Source organism: Pelodiscus sinensis, chromosome 6 (assembly GCF_052426305.1).
Source record: "Pelodiscus sinensis isolate ZL-2025 chromosome 6, ASM5242630v1, whole genome shotgun sequence".
In the NCBI taxonomy this organism is placed as follows: Eukaryota; Metazoa; Chordata; order Testudines; family Trionychidae; genus Pelodiscus; species Pelodiscus sinensis.
This window is the reverse complement of record NC_143057.1, coordinates 88,066,464-88,083,744: the sequence shown is the minus strand read 5'-3', so window position 1 is coordinate 88,083,744 and position 17,281 is coordinate 88,066,464. Positions and strand designations below refer to the sequence as shown.

General features: G+C 44.4%; 1 protein-coding gene across 2 annotated transcripts in view; it reads left to right on the top strand.

Moving 5' to 3' along the window:
- The window catches only part of ARSB (arylsulfatase B), a 101,902-nt gene that overhangs the window by 29,732 nt on the left and 54,889 nt on the right, over positions 1 to 17,281 (top strand). The window lies entirely within an intron of this gene.

The window sequence follows — 17,281 nt, the reverse complement described above, 5'->3', positions numbered from 1 at the left end:
CAGGAACCTCTATATCTTTAAGCAAAGATATTTTGGTAGTAGTGCCCATTTGGATCATGCATGCACTCTACACATCCTTATTTGCATGCCCCATACCAAGGATATATTGGGCTCAGTTCCTTCCTAACTGCTTTTAGCTTTAGCCAGAGCCTCTCTAATGTGCCTGCTTCGACTGAGTGCCTTTGTTTTGTTAGACGGTTGATAGTTGTAAACAGTTATTTTTTACTTCACTCCCTTTCCTCTCCCTCCCTGTTTCAGGGTCTTTTTTTGTCTTGGTTTTTAAATGGCTTGACTTTAACATGTTTTTCATTTTCAGCAATAAGATTTAGAAGTCACCCTTAGTATGAATAAGATGGAATTTATTAAGCATGCCAGAATGCAGATGTGTTAGACACACCACAAAATAGTAATACATTTAGCAGGTTCTGATTTTAAAAAGACTTGCAGGCAAGCATGACACATTTGTTCCTAATTACAATTACTTTGTAACTGCTGCACTAATTAAAAATTACTTTTGAATCATGTAATTTTTTCAAGTTTTTTTTTTTAATTCTGCACAGTCTTGTTAGAGTTCTCTAATATATAAAAAAAGAAGTTTGGAAGGGCTATAAACTTTCCATGTGTGATTACTGTGTGATTGCCCACTATAGGGTTTCTTCTAGGGATGTAAAAGGATAACAATTTAAATGGTTAACCTATTGGTTACCATTAATGTTACATGCAGGCTCCCGCCCTGCTCCTGGGGAGCCAGCTACCACACTGCTGCTGGCTCTGTATCAGAGCCAGCAATGCGGGGGCAGCAGCCAGCTCTCCAGGAGAGGGCTGCAGGCAGGAGCTGGCTGTATCAGAGGCAGTAGCATGGGGTGGCAGCCAGCTCCCCAGGAGTGGGCTGGTAGGTGGGAGCCAATGAACGCCAGGAGCCAGCTTAAAAGCCAGATCCCAGTGTGCACCAGCTGCCAGGGAGCTAGCTTCCAACTCCTGTTGCAGGTGCATGTAACTACTGAGTTTTTCAGCTTTTACATATTTACCCAATTACTTCCTTTTTAACATCCCTAGTTTCTTCCAGTTTCCTCTGAAGCATTTGGTTTTGGCAGCTGTTGGAAACAGAGTACTAGATAAAACAGGTCACAGGTTTGCATGGCAATTCCAACATTCTTGAAAATTCATGTATTTTAATTAATCAGCAAGGTAGAACAGGTTGTGGATTTCTTGGTTGCTGATAATTATGATTATTAATTTATAACATCCTGAAGTGTGCTAGGTACATCTTAGTACAGGCAGTCCCCGGGTTACGTACAAGATAGGGACTGTAGGTTTGTTCTTAAGTTGAATCTGTATGTAAGTCGGAACTGGCGTCCAGATTCAGCCGCTGCTGAAACTGACCGCCAGTTCTGACTTACATACAGAAGGAACTTAAGAATCCCAAGCGTCCCCAAGTCAGCTGCTGCTGAAACTGATCAGCAGCTGATTCCAGGAAGCCTGGGGCAGAGCAACTCTGCCTCAGGCTTCCTGTAGTCAGCGCTGGTCAGTTTCAGCAGAAGCTGACTTGGGGACGCCTGGGGCAGAGCAGCTGGGGTGCTGCTGGGTTGCTCCAGTAGCGCCGCTCCTCGGCACTACTGGAGCAACCCAGCAGCACCCCATCTGCTCTGCCCCAGGTGTCCTGATTCAGCCGCTGCTGAAACTGACCAGCAGCGGCTGAATCAGGACCAGAGCAGCTGGGGTGCTGCTGGGTTGGACCAGTAGCACCCAGAGCGGCGCTGTGGGACCAAACGGCAGCACCCCAGCTGCTCTGCCACAGGCGTCCGGAGAAAAGCCTAGTCTGCTGGGGGGGGGGGGCGTACTAGCTGCGCCCCCGCCCCCCCCCCCCCACCCCAGCAGACCAGGAAGACTCGGGCGGCGGACCGAGATGCACCGCAGTCCCGCCGCCTGGGTCCTCCGCGGCTTTGCTCCCTGTCTCCCTGGTCTGCTGGAGACCAGCAGACCAGGGAGACGGGGAGCGCCTCTGAGGACGCCGGCAGCGGAGCAGCCCAGGCGCGCCTGGGGTGCCCAGCTGCCCGAGCCCCCCCCCCCCCCACGGCTTTGCAAAGCGCGGGGAAGCTGGCGGGGCAGTCCAGGCGTGCCTGGGGTGCCTCGCTGCCCGAGCCCCCCTGCGGCTTTGCAAAGCGCGGGGAAGCCGGCGGCGGGGCAGTCCAGGCGCGCCTGGGGTGCCTCGCTGCCCGAGCCCCCCCCCGCGGCTTTGCAAAGCGCGGGGAAGCCGGCGGCGGGGCAGTCCAGGCACGCCTGGGGTGCCCCGCCGCCGGCTTCCCCGCGCTTTGCAAAGCCGCGCGGGTGGGAGGAGGGGGGCTCGGGCAGCGGGGCAGCCCCGCTGCCCGAGCCCCTCCGCGGCTTTGCTCTGCGTCTTCCTGGTCTGCAGACCAGGGAGACGCAGAGCAAAGCCCCAGAGTACACTGGCGGCAGGACCGTGAGGTCCCGCAGTCCGTGTACTCTGGGGCAGCCCCGTTCGTAACTGCGGATCCGACATAAGTCGGATCCGCGTAAGTCGGGGACTGCCTGTACAGAAAAAATATATAATCCCTGGGCTGAAGACTTTGCAAGCTATCTTCATACATTATAGAAAAGGACTGATAGGCATGTGTGTTAGGAAAACAGTGAGAGGCTTGTAGGAGGAAAGATAAGGCCAATATAAATCTACTGCACAACATGATAGAATAAAGAATTGCAACCTACCTCCCAATCCCCCCACACTCCAAAAAATTAGTCAGATAAGATTGTTGTATATTGCTGAAGAACTGGAACTTAAGGGGATATTTCAGTAAGGTGAAGATTGAAAACACAATTGGCATTGCACCTATAGAGGTAACCTTGTAAAAAAGTGCAGCGAACGAGATGTGGAAATGAGAACCAAAATGTTGCAGGTAGTATCATTGGTAGAGCTAAGATGATAAACGATTACACAGTAAGCCACCAGGTCAAATAGGGAGGAGAAGACTTATGTCAGGACAAGATCAGAATTCAAAATGACTTTGACAAACTGGAGAATAGATTTGAAATCATCAAGAAATTCAGTGAAGGCAAATGCATAGTTCTGCTTATACTCCCTAGATTCTCTGGTAAGCAAACTGGAAATTCTGCAAGAGCTTCATTTAAATTTTAAAATAAAAGTTTTTTAAAAAATTAAATATGAACATGAATAATACAGTGAGTATAGTAGCCCTTATGTTTAGTTATTAATCTCAATGTATTTTATGCAGTTCCCACATTTTGGATGTGCCAAAGATTTTTGTATTTATATGTAAATTGTAATGAATTATACAAGTTGGAGCAATAATTTGCTGGTTAAGGAATAATGGTGGGCTTTTTGGTGTCAGAGTTGAAAAGCAGAATTTTTGTTAAAATGAGCTAACCATACAGACGTTTAAATGTCACTTTTTAAAGTTTCACACAACAGTTTTAAGAACAAACTGTTCTGAAATAGGGAACAGTTGTTGGTGTGGATTTGCCAACAAATTCTGCAGCTACAGAATTATAACCATGTCTGTTAAAAAAAAAGCATGCATCAAGTCCTAGTATTTTACAGCCAAACTTTTTAAAAATGACTGTTCTTTTTGTTCTTATGTACCTGTAATTTGCTAATCAGTTAAGGGTGTAAATAATGAAAATCAGTGTCAAACTACCTGATTGTGCTCACAGATTACATTCACGTCTAAAAGTTATAATTTCTAACTCCACATGATTATAGTTGCAGAATTAGTGGCAGAAGTGAAGTTAGCAAAAGTGTCTATTAAATAAATACATTGTAGATATTGCAGTGGATTTGAGAATCCAAGGGAACAGAAACATAATACTAGCCTTGAGCTAGAATTTTTAAAATTAGCAGAAGAATGGCTTAAAATGCCTGATGTTTATTAAAGGAAATGATGCTTCACTTCTCACAGATTGTCCACGGGACAATGTTGTAAGTGACAGAAAGGGTGGAGAAGAATGAGGTTGGTGAGAGTCTCTTGGCATTGGCTGTCTCAGTGGAGTGGAGGGTGGGGGCAAAAAGTAAAACTACAGATCTTTAAGAAGAGAGGGAGCAGTTAAACAAGGAGGCATGAATAGACAAGTACTTGAATAGCTCTGTACAGACTAGACGTAAGGGGCTATGTCTAGACTTGCATGATTTTCCGCAAATGCTTTTAGCGGAAAAGTTTTTCCGTTAAAAGCATTTGCGGAAAAGAGCGTCTAGATTGGCACTCAGCCAGGGGTGGGCGTACCCTTCAAGGTAGGCAGAGGTCTTCCAGAGCATGTGTCAGCACATCTTGATACTTGCCTAGCTTTACAAAAGATTACATAAAAAGCACTAGCAAAGTTGGTACAAATTAAAATTTCATACACATGATGAATTGATTATACTGTTCAATATACTATGCACTGAAATGTATGTATGTATGTATGTATATTTATGTTCCAATTGATTCATTTTATAATTATACAATACTAGAAGATTTACCCAGCGTTGCTCAGGTCCTTAATTCAAATATTTTGTTTTTCTTCATTTAAATCATTGTTCTGGGGTGGGGCTGGGGATGAGGATTCAGTGTGCAGGCTGCCCTGGGGAGAGAAAACTACCCCAGCCTTCTCTCACCATAGCAGCTTGGAGTCAGGTGAAAAGCACCTGCCCATGGCTGCTGCAGTGGGCACAGCCGAGGGAGGGGTGCATGTCCCCCAGTTGGGGGTCAGACACACACACAGACAAACTCCGAAATATATAGTAGAGCAGGGATGGGCAATAAATTTTTTTCGGGGAGGGGGAGGGGGGGCAACGCCAAGATTCTGGAAAGTAGTCAAGAGCCACACTTTCTTGTGGAGACGTGGGGTCTAGGATGGAGGTTGGGTGTAGAAGGGTGCATGGGGTGCAGGAGATGGTGTGAGGTCTGAGAGGGGGTATGGGTGAAGGAGGGGGTTGTAAGCTGGGTCAGGGAATTGAGGTGTAGGGTTGGGGAGGGAATATGGATGCAGGAGAGGATTCTGGCCTGGAGGAGGGGCTATTGGAGGGGATATAAAGTCTGGGGGAGGAAATTGTGACCTGGGAGAAGGAGAAAACAGAGTGCAGACTACAGAGGGTTTGGGTGGTGACCTGGGACAGGGGAATGGGGTGCAGAGTTTGGGAGGGAGTGTGAGTGCAGGAGAGGATTCTGGCCTGGGGGAGGGATGTAGGAAGGGGTACAGAGTCTGGGAGGGAGTTGTAACTTGGGGTAGAGAGATGCAGAGGATTTGGATACTGACCTGGAGGAGGGGCAGGGGTGCCAGAGGCAGGCTGTGGCTGGAAAGCTCTTACCTAAGCACAGGGCTACTCAATACACGACCTGTGGGCCACATGTGGCCTGCAGCCCATTTGTTTGCAGCCTGCGGTGCAGTTTGGGTTGATATGCGTTTTAGTAGTTAAATTCCTGGATTATCATTGCTCATTAAAAGTGCTGTCGTGTGTGTGGAAATTGGGTAAATATTGCATTTTATTAATACCAGCAGAACTGACTTAAATAGGGCCTGCATGTTGTGTAGTCTTGCCTTAATTTTTATATTCATGCCTGTCAGTGTGAAAGAAGCTATTTGCATATATTTGCATGTATATGCAATCACACTCAAGTTGCAGCCCTCGGCATGTGCTGTTAATATCATTGTGGCCCCCCGGGCTTCCAAAGTTGAGTAGCCCTGCCTAAGCGTTTCCTGGCCAGCAGCTCTGCAGCACCCCCAAGGCAAGCTCGGATCTCTGCCTGCTACAGCCCCAGATCACTAAAAACAGCAGGCTGTTCCCTCCCCCCCCATATAGCTCGCAGCTCCAAGAGGGGGGGAAGAGGCTTGTGCTGCCAGCATCCCCCAGCCCAATCTCTCAAGTTCCTATTGGCTGGTTGTTTCTGGCCAATAGGAGCGGAGACATTGGCTGGAGACAGTTCCTGTTGGCTGGTTGTTTCCAGCCAATAGGCACTGAGGACTGGGCTGGGGGGCGATCACGCGAAGCTTCCCCCTCCCTCCAAAGCAGAGAGTCATATAGAGAAGCCCTACACTTAAAACAGTGGCTGCTGTGTGCATGAAGGTCCCGACATGGGTTCTGTGGGCCAGATCCAGTGGCTTGGCAGGCTGGCTGTGGCCCGCAAGCAGTATCTTGCCCACCCCGTAGTACATAGATGTCCCTTTCTCCACCCCTGCCCCATGCTGGCCCAGTGGGCTTATAGTTGTCCCGGTCCCCATCTCTGGCCCCTTGCCACTCCCCTGTGGTCATTTTACAGCATCGCTCCCTTTTACCATACCCCTACCTTTCCATTTTCCATGAGAAACAGTCAAATTCCAGACACATCCCATTGTCTTTTTACACAACCAAACTTTACCTTGCTTTAAGTTATGATAAGAGGAAGGTACATACCAAATTTGGTGGTCCTAGTTCTCCTAAACGATAAGGAGTTCTTGAACAAACAGACTTGCAGAGACAGATACACATTCTATAATACAGTAAAACTCCATTGGTTCGGCATCCAATGCCCTGGCACTCCTGATGGTCCAGCACCATCGGGAACCCGGAAGTGCTCCGGGCAGCCAGACAATTGGAGCTGCTCTTGCGCCCGGCTTCCCTGATTCATGCGCTGTTGAAACTGACCAGCAGCTGAATCTGGGAAGCCGGGGCAGAGCAGCTGAGGTGCTGCCGGGTTGGTCCCATAGCGCTGCCCTACAGGGCTGCAGGACCAACCCGGCAGCACCCCAGCTGCTCTTGGGGACGCCTGGGGCTGAGCAGCTGGAGTGCTGCCAGGTTGTTCCCGCAACACCGAGGGACGGCGCTATGGGACCAACCCAGCAGCACCCCAGCTGCTCTGCCCCAGGCGTCCGGATTCAGCCACTGCTGAAACTGACCAGCTGCTGATTCTGGTCAGCCGCTGGTCAGTTTCAGCAGCAGCTGAATCGGGGACACCTGGGGCAGAGCAGCTGGGGTGCTGCTGGGTTGGTGTCGCAGTGCTGAGGGGCGGCGCTACTGGACCAACCCAAAAGCACCCCAGCTGCTCTGCTGCAGGCGTCCCAGATTCAGCTGCTGCTGAAACTGACCAGTAGCGGCTGAATTGGGGACACCTGGGGCAGAGCTGGACTACCCCACCCCAGACTCCTCATAGCCCTCCCTTCTGATAGTCCAGCATATTTGATAACCCGGCACCCCCTGGGTCCTAAAGGTGCCGGATTATTGGAAGTTTACTGTAGATAGAAAATAAGCATTTTTCCACTGACAGTGTGCTATGACTTTTTTTATGTTTGATTTTGTAATTAAGTGAGGTGAAACAATGGGAATATGCAAGACAAATCAGACTTCTGAAAGGGGTATAGCATAGTCTTGAATGGTAGAGAGCCACTATCATAATAAATAATTGATGCAGCCCTAGATCACAGATATATTGCTAACTAGTGAAGAAGTCCAAGAACTTGTGTTAAGGTGATTATGTCCAGTATTCTAAAGTGATTGGTATTAATAAACATTTTTATTTAAACATGCTTGAACCAACAGATGTGTGGTTATTGCCACTAGCCAACTGAGCTAGGAAATAGGTGTCTCTAAATGGTTAAAAATTCAACTGCTCCAGGCAGGAAGAAAGATGATGTGAAAAACAGATGTAAATCTCTCTGATTGTCTGAATCAAGTTCATGCTGAATAAAACCAATACGTGTGCATATACTTTATTTTTTTAAAAGGTTTTTGGCCAGCCTTGTGAAGAAGTGGCAATGTTAAAACCACAGCAGTTCCTCCTTGTTATCATTTAAAGAACAGCTTAAATATTCTTAACCCTGAGTTATGGCCATGACACTTCTGTGATTAATGCTGAACTTTTTAATCCCTTGTTTTTATTGTTGGTGTTTCTGAGCTGGTTTGAGAGCTTAGGCGCTGGCCAGTTTTCATTGGCTGTAGGAATTGTTATTGGAGTGGCTGACAGCTGTCTGCCAGGTTGTCTGCACAGCCTTCCTGTGTGCTCTGCTGTTCAGCTTCACAGTACTATTGTTCACGTTGAGCCTTTTACTTAAAATCTTTCCCAGCTGTATCCTGATATGGTAAACCACTTAAATTAGCTCCAGATTGTTATATTTATTTTGTGTAAGATAAGTGACAAACTACATAGTCACAACAGTCTACCTTGAGTAAACTATGAGAAAGGGAGTACTAGGCATTTACAACAGAAAAAAATTTGCAGGCGAAATTATGAAATTGAGCACAGATTAGAACATTTGTCCCTGCCATTCACGTATGACTATGGAAGGTTTGGCAGCCTTGTATGCTTGGAACAAAATAATATTGGTTTGAAAGAAGTATTAAACCAAAGCATTTTTTTAAAATAAGAAGTTGAAGAAAACTGACACAATGTTCCTATATGGTTGGCAGTCTGATTAGTAGCTCCTCTGCTTTGAGGGTCTTGGGTTTTCACCAATTTTATATTAAAAAAAACCCAAAAACCAAAACAACCTTCTCTTATACATTACTATGACTAACAGTAGCTATAGACCTAAAGCTGGGTCATACTGGTTCTGACTCTCACATGTTACAATTTGATTGTCTTCTTACCTTGCAGCTGTGATTTAAAAGTAGAAAACAGTAGGGTTGAGTCACTGATATCGGTATTTTCCATGCAGCTGGAAGTATAAATGCTTAATAGACTTGGCTCCTTGATACTCATACATAGCATCTGTAAAAGCACAGTTCTAGTAGCCTCACTTTTTTTTTTTAACCCTTTATAAAGGTGCTATAAATACATATCCTAATTAGGCTCTTAATGTATTTTACATCAGTAGGTGCTGTTCTAAAATAATCACACAGTTCCTGTAAACATAGGAAGAGACACAAATATATATTCAGGGCTCGCCAGCCGCGCTGTCCGGCAATCCAGCTCTTCCGGGTTACAATCTACTCACCACGGGCGAGTAGATTGTATTATTTGTTGAGCCCTGAATATAATACTCAAAATAAACTTCTGAATGCCGTAACTGAATAAAAACACCCAAAAGGTGCCAGCAAGCAAGCAAATTCCAGCAGTTAAAGAGTCTTGAACCTGGAAATTCGATACTCCCTGGCATGTGCTCATGACTTGCTACTAGTTACCAGTCCTACCCAAGCATCACTTTATCCTGTTCCTGACTACTGTACATATAGGTGGCACTAGAAAACTAAACTCAAACTCAAATTTAATTGAGAATAAATACTTACAGAGCTCCTTTATTTTAAAGGAGGGGCAATTGTCTTAATTGATTTTCCTTAAGATGGAAGTGGAAATAAGATTGCTTCACTTTGTTAAAAGAAAAACAATCTGTTAATCAAGTCCTGAAACTAGAACCAGCAACATTTATTGTTATTGACAATATTTATCTGACTGATCATGTTTTGTAGAGGATTGCAGGCAGTGAATAGTTTTAGGGTCTTAGCAGCTCACAGTTTCTGAAATAGCTGTAGAAAATATACATTCTTTCAGTATTTTGAAGGCATTTTCATTTGTTTTTAATATTATAAAATGAAGAAAAATAAACATCTTTGTAATACTACAGGACTTTAGATAAATCCTCCAAACAGAATTTGGCATGCTCTCCATATCAGAAAGATGCATGCAGGATCAATTTATCACAGGGGCCTATGAAGAGAAATTCCAAGAGCTGGAGCTCTGCACCCCACAACCTCAGAAATTCAGCAATTTTTAAATTGTAAATTGGTTCAGTGGAGTGCACAGCTGAGATGAGAAAATTGTGTGTATTAGAATTCTGGGTATGAAAACAAGCGCTACCAATACAAATAAAGAGATGAGGAAATACGTTTTTGTCAGAACACAAGTCCAATTGTTATAACTGAAGATGAGCCTGAAACAAAATACTGCACCTAACTTGCCCCTCAGCAAATATTAGGGCAGAGCTGATCTATACCCACTATTTAGTAAAGTACATTCTCCTTAAGCACTGCAGTATGATATACATTAAATGGTGAATAGTTTTGCAACATCTGAGTTAAGGATGTTAACTTTTGTTCAATCAACTAATAGACTAGTGGATTCGTCAGTAAGCAGGGCAGTCACAGTGGGGTTAGATCAGGTAAACCCCTGTGGCTCTGCCTTGTAAATGTATTAAAAGCCTGTCAGCTCTTAATACTTTTAAAAGACTAAAGCCCAGTGGTGGTGGTGGTGGGGTGGGGGGGGGGGGACCCAGTGCAAGCCAGGAATCGGTCGTCCTGGCTTGTGTTGGGTCCCCCCAATGTGCTTCTGATTTTTAAATGTATTAAGAGCTTCCCAGCTCTTAATACATTTAAAAAGCAGAGGGTGCAGTGTCTGGGACTGGGCACGAGCCGGGAATCAGCTGATTCCCAGCTGGTGCCCAGTCCCTGCTACCCACCTGCCTCCCCTGCCCCCCACAGAGACCTGCTCCAGCTCCCTGATAGAGGTGAGGGAAGGGGGAGGGGAGTGACTAGTTGAGGGACTAGTCAACCATCCAGTAAGCTTTTACTTATTGGATAGTCGACTAGTCACTTACATCCCTAATCTACGTGTGTGTTTATATTCCGGCTACCTACGGCTATATTTTTCTCCTTTCTCTGTTTCAGGTTTCACTGTGAGTAACCATTAATACTATATTCATTGGTATTATTTTGGTTGCCTATATCTGTCTATATATTTGAGAGAGTTTAGTACATCTGTCTGTCTGTCCGTCTGAGTCGGTCTGTTCAGAACTCTTTCTAAATGGTAAGAACTAGGGCCACCAAGTTTGGTATGCAGCTACCTCTTAATTGTAACTAAAAACAAGGTCAGCATTTGGTTTTACCAGACCAATGGGATGTGCAAGGGCTGTGATAGCAAGGACAGATACTCTACAGTGACCCCAGGGGACATTATACTTCTGAATGATCCTGAGGGCAGAAAGCAAGCATGCCCCCTCACTCAAAGAGTTCCATAGAGCTGGGGGCCAGCCCCATGGAGCAAACAGTGACCAGGCAGCCTGGTCCCCACCTGCTCCCTTGAGTCCCCCACTCCCTCTCTTCAGTCCCCTACACACCTTCCAACCCCCTGCTCTGATTCTTGTGCCCCATCACGTGTACCCCAGCCCTCTGGCTTGAGCACCCATATCCCCAAGCCTCTGCCCTGACTCCGGCAGCCCCCACACCTCTCAGCCCCCTGCCCTGAAGGACCTGAGCAACGCCAGGTAAATCTTCCAGTAGGATATAAAGGTGGCTACATTTGAAAGGACTTTCTTGGAATCTATAACTTTATTATTTTAACAGACTTTCTTTTAACATTCCTTATCAGTCATTCTTTACTTTCCTATGTGGAAGAAAACATTGTCCTCACTCTGCAGCCAGAGGCAGTTTTATTATGAGCTGCAGCAAGGGAAAAACTGGTTTGGACAGGGGGGAGCCCCCCCCTTCCAAGACAGATCTTTGAATACAAGCAATTATGAAGCAGTTTATATACTGTCTATTAAATATAATAACAATAACAATTAGTCTCCTTCCCATTACAAACACCAATGGTTAACAGTTATTTAGTTCCACCCAGATGCTCCTTATCTCAAGGTCCTTACCAGAGTCAGCATTCTATCCTTATCTCTGTATGGAGGCGAGAGGCAAAGGCAGCGTCTAATTACAGATCTCGCTTTGTCAGGCCACAGACTTAGCCTGACTCTTGCTCTCTTGTTATCAAGACCAAGATGGCTGCACACAAATTCCCTTATTCCCTTTTCCTGCCTCCACACCTAGTATTGGTTGGTACTCAGTCAAGGTTGCAAACTTTGGTGCCTAATTTTAAGCATCCGTGTAGACCACATAAATGCATTTGGGTATATACCTGTAGGTGCCCACACTTAGAAATTTTGTCCATACTGTATTAACCTTATGGTATTCAGGTAACATACGAACTCTGTGGAAAGTTAAATTGTTTCAGTGTTTTGTCAGAAGTTCATTTTCCAGATTGTTTTGTATCTGGATGCACACAATAGTCATGCAATTAGATTTATGTTGATTGGTGAATTAAATCTTTTATAATAGATAAAACTGTAGCATTTTTCTTAAGGGAAGTTAACTAAATTTTTCTGTATTCTTAAAATATCTTCTTTTATTCCTCATTCATTCATTTGTGCATTCAATCCCCACATGCCAAAGACTATTGTTACATTTATATATTTGGCCCTGTGCTGAAGGTGACTCCTGTGGGCAAAATTTGCATCGCTATTGTATCATTGTTAACACTTGTGTAAATATATTCCAGGGATAAATACCAGAGGGGAAGGGGAGTTATTTAATATAAACACCAATGCTGGCACAAGAACAAATAGATATAAACTGGCAAGAAACAAGTTTAAGCTTGAACTTAGATGAAGGTTTCTAACCATCAGAGGAGTGAAGTTCTGGAACAACTCTTTCAACTGGAGAAGTGGGGGGAAAAACCTAATCATCTTCAAGACTAAGCTTGATAAGTTCATGAAGGAGATGGTATAATGAGACTCCTTCCAATGCCATGAGGCCCATCTGCGAGTACTATTAGCAAATATCCCGAATAGCCAGAGATAGGACAGTAGATCGTGAGGACTCTGAGGCTATGTCTAGACTACAACTTTTTTTTGGAAAAAGGTACGCAAAATGCGTTCTGCAATTTGCATCTTTTTCCGCTTTTTTTTCGGAAGAGGCTTTTCCGATATTTGGCCCGTCTACACTGGGCCAAATGTTGGGAAAAAGCCCTCTTTTGGAAGATCCCTCTTCTTCGTGGAATGAAGAAGTCAGGGCTTCAGTTACTACAGAGAATTATTGCGTAAGTATCTGCCAAGTGGGTCATGTGGGTATGTTCCAGGTCCAAATGATCACCATATTTGGGGTGGGGAAAGAATTCCCTCTCCCCATCAGGTTAGCAGAGACCTTGGGGTGTTTTCACCTTGCTTTGCAGCATGGAGTGTGCATCACTTGTTGTTTTAAACTAGAGTAAATGGTGTATTCTCTGTAACTTGAAGTCTAGAAATTATGATTTGAGGACTTCAGTAATTTAGCCAAGGATTAGGGAGAAGTGAGTTGGTAAGGTTCTGTGGCCTGCAATATTCAGGAGTTCAGACGAAATGATTGTGATGGTCTCTTCTGCCCTTAAAATCTGAGTTTGAGTCTGACATAGGACTTGATTTGATAAAGAATTAGAAGAGGATAATGCAAATCCAGATTAGTTTATGGAAAACATATCTTGTGAAACTAATTTGATACCCTGTTTTTCAATTTGATTACAGTTTGATAAAAATGTTAAAGTGATATACTTCTGTGAGATGTTTGATTTATCTTTTAAGTGTCATGGAATATGGGACAGATTCCAAAAGACTGGAAAAGGGCAAGTATACTGGGCAAGTATACCATAAAAAGGGAAGTAAGGGCAACCCAGAGAATTACAGACCAGTCATCTTTACTTCTGTGCCATGGTACATAATTGAGCAAATTTAAGTAATCCATTGGTAAACATCTAGAAGGTGATAATAAATGGCATGGATTTGTAAAGAACAAATCATGTCAAACCAACCTGATAGCTTTCTTTGGTAGGATAACAAGCCTGATAGATAAGAGAGTAGTGGTAGATATGGTATATCTAGACTTTGGTAAGGCATTTGATACATGACCCTCTCATTAACAAACAAGGGAAATACCTAGATGGAGCTACTATGAAGTGGGTGCATAACCAATTTGCTAACTATTCCCAGAGAGTAGTTAGTAGTGGTTCATAGTCATGCTGCAAGGCTTAATGAGCAGGGTTCTGCTGAGCTGAGTTTTGGGACTGGTTCTGTTCAATATCTTTCACTAATGATTTAGATAATGACATGGAGAGTACACTTGTAAAGTTTGCGGACAATACAAAGCTGGGAGGAGTTGCAAGTGCTTTGGAGGACAGGGTTATATTTCAAAATGATCTGGACAAATAGGAGAAATGGTCTGAGGTAATTTAATAAGGATAAATTCAAAGTACTCCACTTAGGAGGGAACAATCAGTTTCATGCATATAAAATGGGGAATGACTGCCTAGGAGTACTGTAGAAAAGGATCTAGTGGATTATAGTGGATCACAAGCTAAATATGAGTCAAGAGTATGACACTGTTATAAAAAAAAATAGCAAACATCATGTATAAGAAGTAGTGTTGTGAGCAAGATACAAAAAATTTGTCTTCTGCTCTACTCAGTGGGAGTACTGTGTCCAGTCCTGGGCACTATATTTCAGGAAAGATGTGGATAAATTGGAAAAGATCCAGAGAAGAGCAAGAAAAATGATTAAAGGTCTAGAAAACATGACCTATACAGGAAGATTGAAAGTATTGGATGTTAGTATGCAAAAAAGAAGACAGAGCGGGGACATGATATCAATTTTCAAGTAACAAAAAGGTTGCTACAAGGAGGAGGAAGAAAAATTGTTCTCTTTGACCTCTGAGGCTAGGACAAGAAGCAATTAATTAAATTAATTGCAGCAAAGGAGGTTTAGCTTGGACATTAGGAAGATTTTCCTACCTGACTGTGTGGTTAAGCACTGGAATAAATTGTTTGGGGAGGTTGTGGAATCTCCATTCCTGGAGATTTAAGAGCAAGTTAGACTTTAAGGTCAGAAGGGACCATTATGATCATCTAGTCTGACCCCCTGCACAGTGCAGGCCACAAAATCTCACCCACCCCTCCTAGAATAATCCTCTCACCTATATCTCCGATATCGAAGCCTTCAAATACTTTGAAGACCCCAAGATGCAGAGAATCCTCCAGCTGTGATCTGTACCCCATGCTACAGAGGAAGGCGAAAAACCTCCAGGGCCTCTGCCAATCTACCCTGGAGGAAAATTCCTTCCCGACCCCAAATATGGCGATCAGCTAAACCCTGAGCATGTGGGAAAGACTCATCAGCCAGACACCCAGAAAATTCTCTATAGTAACTCCTATCATCCCTCCATTGACCTATTTCCCACTGATAATGAATGGTCAATTAGTTACCAAAATCATGTTATCTCATCAAACTATCCCCTTCATAAACCCATCTAGTTTAATCTTGAAACCAGATAGGTCTTTTGCCCCCACTACTTCCCTTGAAAGGCCGTTCCAGAACCTCACTCCTCTAATGGTTAGAAACCTTCGTCTAATCTCAAGTCTAAACTTCCAACTAGCCAGCTTATATCCATTTGTTCTTGTGTCCACATTGGTATTAAACTTAAATAATTCCTCTCCCTCCCTGGTATTTATCCCTCTAATATATTTAAAAAGTGCAATCATGTCCCCCCTCAGCCTTCTTTTGGTTAAAGTAAACAAGCCAAGCTCCTTGAGTCTCTTTTCATAGGACAGGTTTTCCATTCCTCGGATCATCCTAGTGGCCCTTCTTTGTACCTGTTCCAGTTTGAATTCATCCTTCTTAAACATGGGAGACCAGAACTGCACACAGTATTCCAAATGGGGTGTCACCAATGCCTTGTATAATGGCACTAACACCTCCTTATCCCTACTGGAAATACCTCGCCTAATAAATCCCAAGATCGTATTAGCCTTTTTCACGGCCATGTCACAATGGCGGCTCCTAGTCATTCTATAATCAACCAGGACTCCGAGGTCCTTCTCCTCCTCCGTTACTTCCAACTGATGTGTCCCCAGCTTATAACTAAAATTCTTGTTATTAATCCCTAAATGCATAACCTTACACTTCTCACTACTAAACTTCATCCTATTGCTATCACTCCAATTTACAAGATCATCCAGATCTTCCTGTATGATATCCCTATCCTTTTCTGAATTGGCAATAGCTCCCAACTTTGTGTCATCCGCAAATTTCATTAGGACACTTCCACTTTTTATTGCTGATCTTGGCACCAAAAGATTAAATAAAATTGTCCCCAAAACTGATCCCTGAGGAACACCACTAGTAACCTTCCTCCAACCTGACAGTTTACCTTTCAATATGACCCGCTGTAGTCTCCCCTTTAACCAGTTGCTTATCCACCTCTCAACTTTCATATTAATCCCTATTTTTTCCAATTTAACCAATAATTCCCCATGTGGTACTGTATCAAATGCCTTACTAAAGTCGAGGTAGATTAGATCCACTGCATTTCCTTTATCTAAAAAATCAGTTACTTTCTCAAAAAAAAGGAGATCAGGTTGGTTTGGCACGATCTACCTTTTGTAAAACCATGTTGTAATTTGTCCCAATTGCCATTAGCCTCAATGTCTCTAACTACTTTCTCCTTCAAAATTTTTTCCAGGATCTTACATACTACAGATGTCAAACTAACAGGCCTATAGTTACCCGAGTCGCTTTTTTCCCCCTTTCTTAAAAATAGGAACTATATTAGCAATTCTCCAGTCAAATGGTACAACCCCTGAGTTTAGAGATTTATTAAAAATTTTTGCTAATGGACTTGCAAGTTCATGTGCCAGTTCCTTTAATATTCTTGGATGAAGATTATCTGAGGCCCCCGATTTACTCCCATTAAGCTGTGCAAGTTTGGCTTTTACCTCGGATATGGTAATATCTACCTCCACATCCTTAGTCCCATTTGTTAACTTACCATTATCCCTAGACAAACAGGGATGGTCAAATTCAAGGGTAGGAAGCCCATAACCTGTTCAGCCTGCGGCTTGCTTTGATCTGGTCTACTGTCAGGGCCATATACAAGAAAGGGGCTTTAGGAGATGCAACACAGGGCTAAGGGAGAGCCCCCTTGGCCTGGAGCCCTGGGCTGCAGCCACTAAAGCCCCCGTGTTCCAAGCCAGACCTTCCTGGTGGGAGCCATGTCACAGTGTCAGGGGAAACTCTGTTCCCTGTGCTGTCCTCCCTTGCTGCAATGCCTCTCTGCAGCTCCCAATGGCCAGAAGTTGTGGCCAGTGGGAGTTGTGGGGAGTGGTACCTGCAGAGGAGTAAAAGGCCTCATGGAGTCAGCTGCTTCTCCCTACCACCACCAAAGAGGATCTGCCCCAGATGAATGTCTTGAATCCCAGCTCTCTGCCCCAGCCCTAGACCCTTCCAGCACCCTAACTGTCTTCCAGACCCAGTACCACAACCCCGCGCCCTCTTGGTACCCTATCTCTCCCAGACCCCACAGTCACAACCTCCTGCCTTTGAGCCCACTCCAGTTGGCTTCAACCTAGAGCTCCTCCAGCCCCAAATGTTTCAGCAGCACCCCAGAGCCTTTTCAGAGACCTCTCTCCCTCCCTTCCACACTGCTGCTTCAAGCTGCAACCCCTTCCTGGACTCTGAGCCCCTCATTTTTAGCCCCATCCTGGAGTGTAGGGGGCCCAACAAAATGTAATAACCC